The sequence below is a fragment of the Delphinus delphis genome, chromosome 15 (genome assembly GCF_949987515.2).
Source record: "Delphinus delphis chromosome 15, mDelDel1.2, whole genome shotgun sequence".
In the NCBI taxonomy this organism is placed as follows: Eukaryota; Metazoa; Chordata; class Mammalia; order Artiodactyla; family Delphinidae; genus Delphinus; species Delphinus delphis.
In genome coordinates, this window is record NC_082697.1 from 13,202,990 (window position 1) to 13,215,711 (window position 12,722).

General features: G+C 48.2%; 1 protein-coding gene across 3 annotated transcripts in view; it reads left to right on the forward strand.

Moving 5' to 3' along the window:
* The window catches only part of SULF2 (sulfatase 2), a 139,701-nt gene that overhangs the window by 118,435 nt on the left and 8,544 nt on the right, over window positions 1–12,722 (forward strand). The window lies entirely within an intron of this gene.

Genomic DNA, 12,722 nt, shown 5'->3' on the forward strand with positions numbered 1-12,722 from the left:
TTTGTGTTTTCAAAGGATCCCTCCAGCTGCACTCCGGGCACTGGACGGGTTCACTTGCAAAGTGGCCCAACATTTCGAGTCACCCAACGTGCAGGCTCCCAGCCGAGGTTGGGCCAAGGTGGCGCTCTGCCTTCTCCCTTCAGCCCTCATGTCTATTTAGTGTCATGTTTGCGGTATTTCATACTTTTGGTGACTTCCCTATCTAAAGTGGCCCCAAGGTGGCGCTGACATCCTGTGTCGGGTCCCCAAGCCCAGGGCGGCTGTGATGTGCTTTATGGAGGGGAACACGTAAGTGAGAAAGCTTCGTTCAGGCCTGAGTCTTGGTGCTGCTGCCGTGAGTTCAATGTCGGTGAATCAACACGTGCGTTAAATCGGGCGTCTTTTTTTTTTTTAATTTATTTACTTATTTATGTATTTATTTTTGGCTGCATTGGGTCTTCGTCTGTGCACGGGCTTTCTCTAGTTGCGGCGAGCGGAGGCTACTCTTCATTGCGGTGCGCAGGCCCATCACTGGCCGTGTGATGGCTTCTCTTGTTGTGGAGCACGGGCTCAGTAGTTGTGGTGCACGGGCTTAGTTGCTCCGTGGCGTGTGGGATCTTCCCGGACCAGGGCTCAAACCCGTGTCCCTTACAGGCAGATTCTTAACCACTGCGCCACCAGGGAAGCCCAAATCGGGTGTCTTTAAACAGACATGACAGAGACACACATGCAGTAAGGCCCAGTACTGATGGTGGACAAGCGTGTTGTGACCCGAAGCTCGCAGGAATCTTACCCCGTATTTCCCCCAGGAGCACTGGTTCCACATTCGCTAGTTCAGCATCAAGGTGACGCTATAGAACAGGACCACTGCAAATGATGGGAATCGACTATACAGTTGACCCCGAACCATGCGGGTTTGAACTCCACAGGTCTGCTTGCACATGGATATTCTCTGATAGTAAATACTACAGTTCTCCACTGTCTGTGGTTGGTTGAATCCACAGATGCAGAGAAACCACGGATACGGGGCTCTGACTATAAGTTAGACACAGATGAACCCCACGTTGTTCGAGGGTCAACTGTACTTTGCAAGGAGGAAGAGCCCCCCATCCCAACTGGAGAAGCTGCCTTAACCTTCACCCCTCCCCCCAGCAGGGGCTGAAGAAGGACAGAAAGTTAGAAAACCAGCAAGCAGAGGAGGGGAAGGGGGGACCTGGCTGCAAGACTCAGATGTCACACTGGGTAGTCATGACCCCGTTCTGAGGGTCAGCTCCCCTGGGAAGCACGCTCCCTGCCGAACGTTCAGATAAGGATGCGCCCGGGCTTTGAGGATGCTTGGCAGGTTGCTGGGTGCCAAGGACTCGGCGTCAGTGAGATCCAGTCCCCTGGCTAGCATGTCTTGCTCCCTGACCTAATGGGAGCCAAAGCCTCATTGGAGATTTTAGTTCTGTTTTCTTTCATTGTGGTACAATACGCGTTATCTAACACTTACCGTCTTAACCGTTTTTTTAGTACATTGACATCGTTGTGCAACCATCATCACCGTCCATCTCCAGAGCTCTCTTTTTCTGGCAAAACTGAAACTCAGTACCCATCAAACAACAACTCTCCATCATCCCTCCCCTGGCAACCACCCGTCTGCTTTCTCTGAATTTGACTGTTCTAGGTACTTCCTATGAACAGAATCACGCAGCATTTGTCCTTTTGTGACTGCCTTACTTCACACGGCATAATGTCCTCAAGGTGCATCCTTGCCGTAGCCTGTGTCAGAATTCCCTTCCTTTTTCAGGCTGAATCAGATTCCCTCGTAGCCTAATTAGAGACTGGGTGTCTGGCGACAGGCTGAGGTCTCTTCCTGTCTTTGCAGAGGACACCTTCGTTACAGAGCAGGTGTGTCTCCATAACAACTCGGCTGCTGCCTCAAGTGGCGCGTCCCAACTGATGATCCCCCGTTATAATTCCTCCCAAGCTGATTAGCAACTACTAAGCTGATCTTTTTTTCGCGGATAAAATGATTGGTTGAATTACACAGCTAACCTCTTGCTTCAGCACGTGGCACACTGGGTAATGTTTAAGTAAGACAAGAACTTGCGACTCGGTTAAGCCTTTTTTTTTTTTCCTATTAATTCTTAGAGGAAAGAAAAATGCACCTAAATAACCGAGACTCGGCTCAACCCAGGCCCTCCTGTGAGGACGGTGTGACATCACAGCCCTGTCTGATACGCCCCTCACAGCATCCTGGGAGCAAGGCGAGGGTGGCTCCTCACAGCAGACAGGAAAGGTCAGCTCACACGGCCACCTGGGCGACTTGGGCCCCATCGCCTGGCCCAGTATTCTTCCTCCTGCACGTGCCTGCCAGCAAGATGGTCTCTGTCACTCCTTTCTGAGCAGCCAGCCTAGAGCAGGGGTTTTCAACTGCGGGCGATTTTGCCCCCCAGGGACACTTGGCCGTGCGGTGACATTTCTGGCTGTCGTAATCGTGTGTGATGGGCAGCGGGAGGGATGCTACTGGCATCCGGTGAACGGATGCTGCGGACGCTGCTAAGCGTCCTGTGAGGTACAGGTCAAGTCTCCCGCAGCCAGGATTTATCCGGCCCCAGAGTGTTGCCAGTTGTGAGGTTGAGACTCCCTGGCCCAGAGCAGCTCAGACCCCGGCTCACCCTAACCCCCTGGGCTGTGGGCTGTGGGCTGAGGAAGCAGGCAGAGCAGCCAACCCAGAACACGGGGGAGACCCAGGACCCAGGGGGAGGAGATGAGGCCTCGGGGATGGGTCCAGGTGGCCGGTGTTTATTCATTTCTTCTCCCAACAAATCCACAAGCCCTGCCGTGTGCCAGCTGCTGAGGTTACAGAGGTGAACTTGAGAGACACGGATCGGACCTTGTAGGTGAGACCAGGTGTCAGCAAGTTAACAAAGTGGGAAGATCACTTCCCTGGGTGCAAAATGCATGGAGGAAATGAAACAGTGGTGTGACCAGGTGGAGAGGGGCGGCGGCTGTAGGATGGGTGGTCGGTTGACATTTAAACGAGAGCCAAGTATGTAGAAGGAACAGGCCATGTGACTAGCAGAGGGGAAGTGCTCTAAGTCAGGGGAAGAGGAAGCACGAAGTTCCTGTGGGTCCCACCCCAGAGAGCGGGCCACACTGCGTTGGGCTTCCCAGGCCTGGGGAGGTGGGAGGGCCCAGCTGTGACCTTGGGCGAGGATGTCACAGCTGCAGTGTCCCTAACTAGCAGAGAAGCTGCTGGATGCCAGCTTCCAGGTGCTGAAATATTTAGCAGGTCTGTTTCATGTCAGACTCCAAAGAGCCCTGGAAGGCGGGTATCGTCATGAGAACATAGCTGCTTGGAAATTAACTCACTTGCCTTTGCATTGGCTCAGGATTTGCACCCAGGCAATCAGAGTCCAGAGCCTCAGCTCTTTTTTTTTTTAATATATTTATTTATTTATTTTTGGCCGCGTTGGGTCCCCGTTGCTGCGCGCGGGCTTTCTCTAGTCCCGGCGAGCAGGGGCTACTCTTCGTTGCGGTGGGCGGGCTTCTCATTGCGGTGGCTTCTCTTGTTGCGGAGCACAGGTTCTAGGCACACAGGCTTCAGTAATTGTGGCTCACGGGCTCTAGAGCGCAGGCTCAGTAGTTGTGGCACATGGGCTTAGTTGCTCCACGGCATGTGGGACCTTCCCGGGCCAGGGCTCAAACCCGTGTCCATTGCATCGACAGGCGGATTCTTAAGCACTGCGCCATCAGGGAAGCCCCCAGAGCCTCAGCTCTTGGCCACTGGGTTAGGAAGTGCCCCGTTCCCAGTACATGTGGTAGGGAGGGCACCTCCAGGACCCTGGAAACAAAGACACCTAGGGTGACAAAGAGAGCAAGTGGTGTGGCTTCAGTCCCAGACAAAGTGTACACCAGGGCTGGCAGGTTTTTGCTGTAAAGGGCCGGAGAGTAAATATTTGAGGCTGTGGGAGCTAAACAATCTTTGTGTCAAATGCTCCATTCCATCACTGTGGCAAGGAAACAGCCGAGGACTCTGCAAATGGTTGAGAGTAACTTATGTACAGAATCAGGCAGAGGGCTGGATTGGGCCTGGAGGCCATAGTTTGGGGACCCCTGGGTGTATGGCTGGGGGCGTGGAGAACGCCAGAGCAAGCAACACAGAGGAGCAGAAAGAACCCCCTGGGTCTGCTTCCTGGGCCTCTTAGGCAGGGGTGTCCTCCTCCTGCAGGGAGATCAGCTCAGTACTGTGTGCGTTTCGGGCCCAGGCACTGTGGCTTCATGGAGACTGAACTCAGGGAGGAAAAAGCCAAGGAGAAAGCTGCCCGGAGTCAGAAAAGGCCCAAGGCTTTGTCAGAGAAACACCTCTCCTGGACCTGGACCCCCAGATCCTTTGGCCCATGAGACTCTGATACAAGGAGGAAAGGTACAAGCCACCGCCCCGGGGTCGGGGGGTTGGGGGATGTGGCGCAAGACCAGATCCTGGAGCCCTGGCCTGGGCCCTGCGGAAGAGGGAACCCCCTCCTCCCTTCTTGGGCCCCACCACCTGGCCTCCAGCCAGTCCTCGACCTTTGGTCGCCACCTGGTGGTCATTAGGAGCCCAGCAGAAACCCGGGTCGGGCCTGGCTCCAGGCCCTGCTCCAAAAACAGATGGATGTTTCAGGGCAGCGGGGTTACAGACTTGAGGCCAGCCTAGGTCAGACCTAAAATGGGAGGAGGAGCGGGGACTGTGGCCAAACGGGAAACACTCCGCCCCGTAGGAAGAGGCAGCGCATCAGCTCCTGCCCCGCCATCCACGCTGCCGGTGGGCCCGGTGTGGGCGGCACACCTCCCGTTTTCTCTCGAGAAGCTGGAAATCTGTGCTTCTCCGTGACCACCCTCCCCCAACCCCTTTTTTCTGAAGTGTTAGCAACTTGATCAATTTTGTCTTTTAAAATACAGAAGATACGAGAAATCTGGGCTCTGACTTGAGCCTGTGTTGAGGAGGGGGAAATTCACCCCCTGCCCCTCTCGAGTTCTCTTGGCTGGTCAGATAATTAACTTGACACAAGACTGATGAACAGGAGAAAAAAGTTAGTTCATACACACAGAGGTCTCATAGAAATGGGACCCCAGAGCGACCAAAGCACGTTGTTTACACATCATTTTTAGACAAGGAAACAATTATTTGTGAAGATGTAAGAGCAAAGGGGCTGGTCCTTGGGGCAGCAGACTAATGAAGGAGGAAAGTTAGTTTATACAGCTTTCTTAGCCTTGAATTCCCTGACTCTGGTGATAAGGATGCTTTCTCTTCTCCTGGTATAGGGAAGGGACCTTCACATGCGAGATTTATTTCCCACTTTTAGGGGGGAAAGAGGAGGGTCAGTGTTTTTTTATGTTTTCTTTGGCCACCAGCTGTTTCTTAAGTAACTTTAATTCAAAAGAACCAATATGCCATTGTGGCATATCTTGGGGTGACCTGCTCTGAGCCCTAACCGTTCCTCTAAAATTGACCAGGAAGTTTCACATTTTAAAAGGAGAGTTGGTGGCCATGGAGAGAGAAATCCGGTTAGGAGCTGAGTGCTAAGAGCTCTGCAAAGGGAGAAAAGAACGGAGATTAGAATGAGGATGAACAAACAAAAGAACAAATCGAAGCCCCTTCTCCACCCCCATTAAACCAGTCCCTAGTCCCGGTGTAGGTCAGTCCAATAAAATGGCCATGCTTCCCTCCACTGATGCAGAGAGTTAACCTTCTCTCTTACTAGAGGTAAGGTGGACACTCCTTGTCCCATTTGGGTTACACAGGAGGAATGTTTTCACCAGTGATGCACAGGCTCCTCCTTGCTGAGCTCCTTTAAAGCTTGGTTCTGTCACTGAGCCAAGGAAGTCCAGATTTCTGGTCCACCCATATATATAGTGTGGTATTGGGCAGCTTAATCAGGGGAGCAGCTGTACTACCCCAAGGGTGGCTGGTGAGCCATCCAGGACACTTGGTGAGTTGGCAGATGTTTATACTAAAAAGGGTAGTGCCAGGGTCATTTCCAGTCTCCATGAGAGGTTTGAAGATGCCACCTGTGGAATCAAACCCCTGAGTCTGACTGCAGTACTGTCCTGGCCTGTCACCCAGGAAAGGTCCAGTGTTTGTTTTCAATGCAAAGGGAAATTTTTCACCTATTGTTTTTAGCCTGGGCGAGGGACAGCCCTTGAGCTTCTATAGAGGTTTTCCGGGGCCCCGATAACTCCCCAGAAGGAGAGACAGAGCGATGTTTTTCGGTCGTGGATACGATTCCCTGTCATTGAACCATCTTCTGTACCTAGTCCACAGTGTGCACATTGGCAGGAACGCAGACCAGCTCAGGGGCACTTGTACCGTCTAGATGTTGACACAACCAACAGTCAGATTGATTGATTAACGTGGCCAGGCTTTGGTAAACTGGCACGACGGGGTGTTTGGTTTATGCCTGACCTGTTGACAAAGTAAAGGTTACTAAGCAAGACACAGGTTAAAAAGGAGCCCATAGTGGAGACTTTTAGAGGGGAAGTGGGCTAGATGGACAAGCACTGTCCGCTCAGCCTCCTGATAATGATAATGAATGTGGGAAAGTGGTCATTAGTAAGAGAAGGTGCATGTTTGTTTGTTTAGCGTGTGAATATATAGGGAGTCTTAAAGGGGGGGAATAGGTAAAAACGAAGTTTTTTTAATTTATTGAAGTATAATTGATTTACAATGTGTTAATTTCTGCTGTACAGGAAAGTGATTCAGTTACACACACACACACACATATATATATACCCATGTTTTTTCATACTCTTTTCCATTATGGTTTATCTCAGGATACTGAATATAGTTCCCTGTGTTTATCTCAGGATACTGAATATAGTTCCCTGTTTATCCATTCTGTATATAATAGTTTGCATCTACCAACCCCAAACTCCCAATCCTTCCCTCCCCCACCCCCTCTCCCCCTTGGCAACCACGAGTCTGTCCTCCATGTCTATGAGTCTGTTTCTGTTTCATAGATATGTTCATTTGTGTCATGTTTTAGATTCCACATATAAGTGATATCATATGGTATTTGTCTCTTTCTGACTTACTTCACTTAGTATGACAATCTCTAGGTCCATCCATGTTGCTGCAAATGGCATTATTTCATTCTTTTTATGGCTGAGTAGTATTCCATTGTATATATGTACCGCAGTTTCTTTATCCATTCATCTGTCCATGGACATTAAGGTTGCTTCCATGTCTTAGCTATTGTAAATAGTGCTGCTGTACGTAGGGGTGCATGTATGTTTTCGAATTAGAGTTTTCCACAGATGTACGTCCAGGAGTGGGACTGCAAGTGAAGTTTCTTGATCCATGATCTTGGGAAAAGCTGTCTAATTCGTGATGCCAGCTTCTTCCAGGCCTGAGAAGTGGCCCTGGAAATCCTTACTTTGAGGTCACCTGTGGGGACTGTCTCCCAGCTGTTTTGAGAGCGATGGTCTAGGCCAATTTGGCATGACTTGCATGAACCCGGGAGGATTTTCCCTTTATTCTGGTGGTAACATAGGGAGTGTAGGTAGATAGCAGTACCTCATAACGTCCTTCCCAGAGAGGTGACAATGCATGTTTTCTTCTAAAGTCCTCGATGTAAACCTGGTCTCCCGGTCAAAAGGGACGTCAGGGTGTCAGTCGGGGAGGCCACGCCCCTTTTCCCTCTTGGCAATAAGCTTAAAGTACACTCGTCAGTTCTTGTAGGCAGCTGGTCAGAGCATCAAATTATTCACTTATGTTCCCACAATGTCCACTTAATCCAGAAATAGAAAGTTTAGAGATGCCAGTAGGCATGGGTTATCCAAGCACTATTTCAGAAGAGCTTAATCCATGTCTCCTGTTGGAGTGTTCCTGATCCTTATACAGGCCAGGGGCAAAGCTTCTGACCATTTAAGCCCAGTTACTTTCCAGAGCTTTTCCTAAAGTCCTTTTATATCTAGATTTTTATGTTCCACTTGCCCTGATGGTGGAGTTATGGTACAGAGTATGGAATTTTAATGAGTACCCCAGAGATTTTGCAAGCAGATGGTTTATCTCTGCTATAAAATGAGTTCCTTGGTCTGATTCAATCCATAAAGGAATGTCAAAATTAGGAATAACCTCAGTTATTAAGTTCATTACCACTGTGTGGCATCACCACATCTAGTCGGATAGCATTCAGTCCTTCCACTAACCATGTAAAAGATAACCAAGTAGCAAGAATAGCCTAAAGCTGGGGGCGAACCTATAAGATCTGTTGGAGTGCCACAAAGGGCAGTGTGGGCCTGGTAAGACTTCTGAGGGCACAACGATTTCTCCCGGAAGTTAGGCGCAATTCACTAGTAGTGCACTGGGAAATAATTTGGTCGGAAATTCCATGGCTGCCAGGGCAAAACCACTCTCCTGTCTGCACAGTACATCTCATTTGATGGGAGGTAAGCTCAAGGCACAAGGTGAAAGGAAAAGGAACCACCTGAAGTACATGTGGCCCAGTGTCTCATTTATCTGAGCATTGTCTGGTACCTTTTTTGTGTCCATTTGTCCTTTTTAGATTGTGGGGCATTTGCCTGATAGTTAATATCAGTCAGGGATAAAGGCAGGTTTAAGAATTGGGTGGAGAGAGGATAAAGGGGGCATGTTGAGCTGCAATTTTAGCAGCTCTTTCCGCCCTATCATTTCCTAAAGATAAAGCATCAGTCTCCTGAGCAGTGAACAACAGCGGCGTTAGAAGCGAGGTGATAACAGGGCAGCAATTATATACCCGTTAGCGCCAGGAGGACCTGCAGAAGTCAGCAATCCACGGGATCTCCAAATCGTACCCACAGCATGGCGGACTCCAAAAGCATCTTTGGAATCTGTGTAAACCGTGGCAGTTTCCCCTTTGCTCGTCTGTGTGCTCCAGGAAGAGCGATGCGTTCAGCCACGTGGGCTGGTCTCACAGTGGGCACGGAATATGCCTCACGTGGTTCACGTGGGGAGCCACAGCATAACCAGTTATTATGTTTCGCTGGAAACTTCGTTTACAGGAGCCATCACAAAATCGAAGTAAGTCTGGGTTGTCTAAAGGGATGTCTGAGAGAGCATCTCGTGGCTCTGAGACCGTTCCTGTAGTTGCGAGGCACTCGTGTGGCATGGAGTGGGGCTCTCCACCATCAGGGAGGGGGGTAAAGGAGCCAGATTTAGAGTATTAATGATGGACGGTGATGGGTAGATTAAGAGCCTGCTCACAGGTGGTCTCTCGCCACGCAGAGAAGTGCTGCATCCTGTGAACTTGTAACAGCAGACACAGCATGGGAAACAGGTGACTGGGGGAGCCTATGGTTAGAGCACTGGCTTTGTAGTCAGCATGGCCACGTACATAAGGGGGGCGTACCTGGTGCCGTAGAGTCTAACTGACATGAGAAATACGCTGTAGGACTTAACTGAGGCTAAAGGCTGTCCTAGAATGCCAGCAGTAATCCCATCATTTCCATGGCCAGTGTAGATGAAAAGGTTTATCACGATCAGGTAAGCCAAGAACCAGAGGTGTGGACAGAACTAATGTAAGGCTTCGTAGGGGAGCAGAATTTGCTACCCTAAAATACATCTCTTTGGCATATTATCTTGAGCTGGTTATTTTCTAGGAAACAGCAGACACGGGAAACTGAAAACCTAGTAGGAGTTGCCCTTTTGCAAGAAACATTGCCGTCTGTAAGGGGAATCTCCATTTGTAACGGTGTCTCCCTCTCTGTCCCTGTAAGAGGAGGTTGACCAAATCTCTGGAAACTCTTCTCCATGGAGAGGGCCAGGGCTTAAATCTGTGTCACAGCCGCCCTTGTTTACTGTTTTTCCTGGTCGCCTCCCCTGACTGGATCTCCCACCCTCTACATCCTCTTTTGTCTTTGGAGGAGGGTTTCAGGTGAGGGCTTCCAGGTTTTTCTGGGTTTCTCCCATGGATACATTATTAAACATTTGTTTGATTTTCTCCTGTTAACCTGTCTCAAGTCAACTTAATTCTTAGACCAGCCAGAAGAACCTAGAAGGGTAGAAGGAAAACTTCTCCCCGACGGCTATGCCAGTCCTTCTTACCGGTCTCCCTTGAGAGGTAAATGCAGACAAGGTGTGCGTCAGGAGCATGGGATTGAAGAGGAATCTGAGCGGAGCTCAGATTAACCAAGCTGGGTCAGCAGGAGTCGAAGTGAAGGTAACAGCTGGGTTAGGGACCACAGGGTGCCCGGGAATTACAAGAGTTTATGGCTCTTAGGGTTTGTGCAAATCAAGAGATTCGATTCCCGTCTGGGCCTAATTTACCTTCTTTCATTACAAATGTACCTACTTTCACTTGGAGTGTAACAAGGTGAGGAAGTAAAAACAAGCACACCCAGCCCTAAGAGAGTCTATCATAGGGTTAATTCCTCACTTTGTATCTCTTTGCAGAGAAGGGACCTGTTTATTTTTCTTCCAGGTCATGCATACAGGCTCAGCACTTGGTAGCAATCCAACTTCATTGGCATGTGTGGCCCAGGGACTAGTTGGGACATCTGTTAAAGACTCACCCTCTTTAGAGGAATTTAAATCAGGACGAGTTTCTAATAAGGAAAGTCGATCTGGGGCTTGGTCTGAGGGCAAGGAAATAAAAACACCCTTCTGATTACATTTTAGAGGAGCATCACATTTACGTTAAAATCTCTATCAAGAGGTTTGCTGGTGAGCAGCTGGAAATTAGATACGATGGGTGTTAAGAGGCCCTAAAAGATATTAGGGTGGGCTGAGATATGGGTAATGTAGTAGGTTGTCCAGAGACTGACTGTTTGTATAGAATCAGCAGTGACAGGTTGAGATAAATCCTCTGAGCGACGGTAGAGGAAGGCACACGGGTGTCAATTAAGAAATCCAGTTCCCGATCCTCTATTTTAAGTAGCCTCTGGGGTGCAACTGAGGATTGGCTGACCCCATCATTTGTGAAGGAATTGTCCCTCAGAAGGAGAAGAATGAACTTTCTGGGCATGCTGGGGCCTAGGGGGATTGTTTCTTAAACTTTCCTTTCTCTTGAGTGTAGGACAAATTTCTCTTCCATTGTCGTGATTTCTTAGAATATCTGCAGTTGTCTGGAGGCAAACAGGAAGAGCTCTGTGTGAGCCTGGAGCTACTCTCAGAGTCATGCTTTTGTTTTCTATACTTTTCTTTATTGAAGTGTAATTTACAATGTTGTGCTAGCGTCTGGTGTACAGCATAGTGATTCAGTTTTATACATGTATTCTATTTAGTTCCCTGTGCTATATAGTAAGACCTTGTTATTTATCTGTTTTATATATAGTAGTGTGTTATCCGCTAATCCCAAACTCCTAATTTATCCCTCCCCCACCCCCTTTCCCCTTTGGTAACCATAAGTTTGTTTTCTATGTCTGTGAGTCTGTTTTGGAAATAAGTTCATTTGTGTCATATTTTAGATTCCACATATAAGTGATATCATGTGGTATTTGTCTTTGACTTACTTCACTTAGTATGATAATCTCTAGGTCCATCCATGTTGCTGCAAATGGCATTATTTCATTCTTTTTATGGGTGAATATTATTCCATTGTATATATATACCACATCTTCTTTATCCATTCCTCTGCCAGTGGACATTTACGTTGCTTCCATGTCTTGGCTATTGTGAATAGTGCTGCTATGAATATAGGTGTGCGTGTATCTCCTTGAATTATAGTTTTGTCTGGGTATATGCCCAGGATTGAGATTACTGAATCATATGGCAACTCTATTTTTAGTTTTTTAAGGAACCTCCATAATGTCTCCCGTAGTGGCTGCGCCACTTTACATTCCCACCAACGGTGTAGGAGGGCTCCCTTTTCTCCACACCCTCTCCAGCATCTGTTATTTGAAGACTTTGATGATGGCCATTCTGACCGGTGTGAGGTGATACCTCATTGTAGTTTTGATTTGCATTTCTCTACTGATTAGTGATGATGAGAATCTTTTCATGTGCCTATTGGCCGTCTGTATGTTTTCTTTGGAGAAATGTCTATTTAGGTCTTCTGCCCATTTTTCGATCGGGTTGGTTTTTTGTTACTGAGTTGTATGAGCTGTTTGTCTGTTTTGGAAATTAATCCCTTGTCAGTTGCATCGTTTGCAAATATTTTCTCCCAGTCCTAGGTTGTCTTTTTGCTTTATGGTTTCCTTTGCTGTGCAAAAGCTTATATGTTTGATTAGGTCCCATTTGTTTATTTTTGCTTTCATTTCTATTGCCTTGGGAGACTGACCTAAGACAACCTTGGTACGATTTGTCAGAGCATGTTTTGCCTGTGTTCTCTTCTAGGAGTTTTATATTTAAGTCTAAATTAGGCCACTTGGAATTTATTTTTGTGCATGGTGAGAGGGTATTGATTTACAAGCGGCCGTCCAGCTTTCCCAACACCACTTGCTAAAGAGACTGTCTTTTCCCCATTGTATATTCTTGCCCCCTTTGGCGAAGACTCATTGACCGTAGGTGTGATGCTTTTGTTTCCCTAAAGGTTCAAATTGCAAAGCAAGAATTGTTGCTTTTAATTCTTTTTCGCTGCATTCCTGGAAACTATTTTCGAAGAATGGAGCTCCAGCCTCCATTATTGCACTTAGCAGTAGCCTAGACCAACCTACCACACTGTTGTGAATTTGCTTTCTGATATCAGGGAACAGTTTCCCATTAGAGCAGATATGAAGAGATTCCTGTGCACTGGGGCTTCCAAGTTAAAGGCAGTGCGCCTTTGAAAAGTCTGCATGAAATGTTCGAAAAGGCTTTGGGA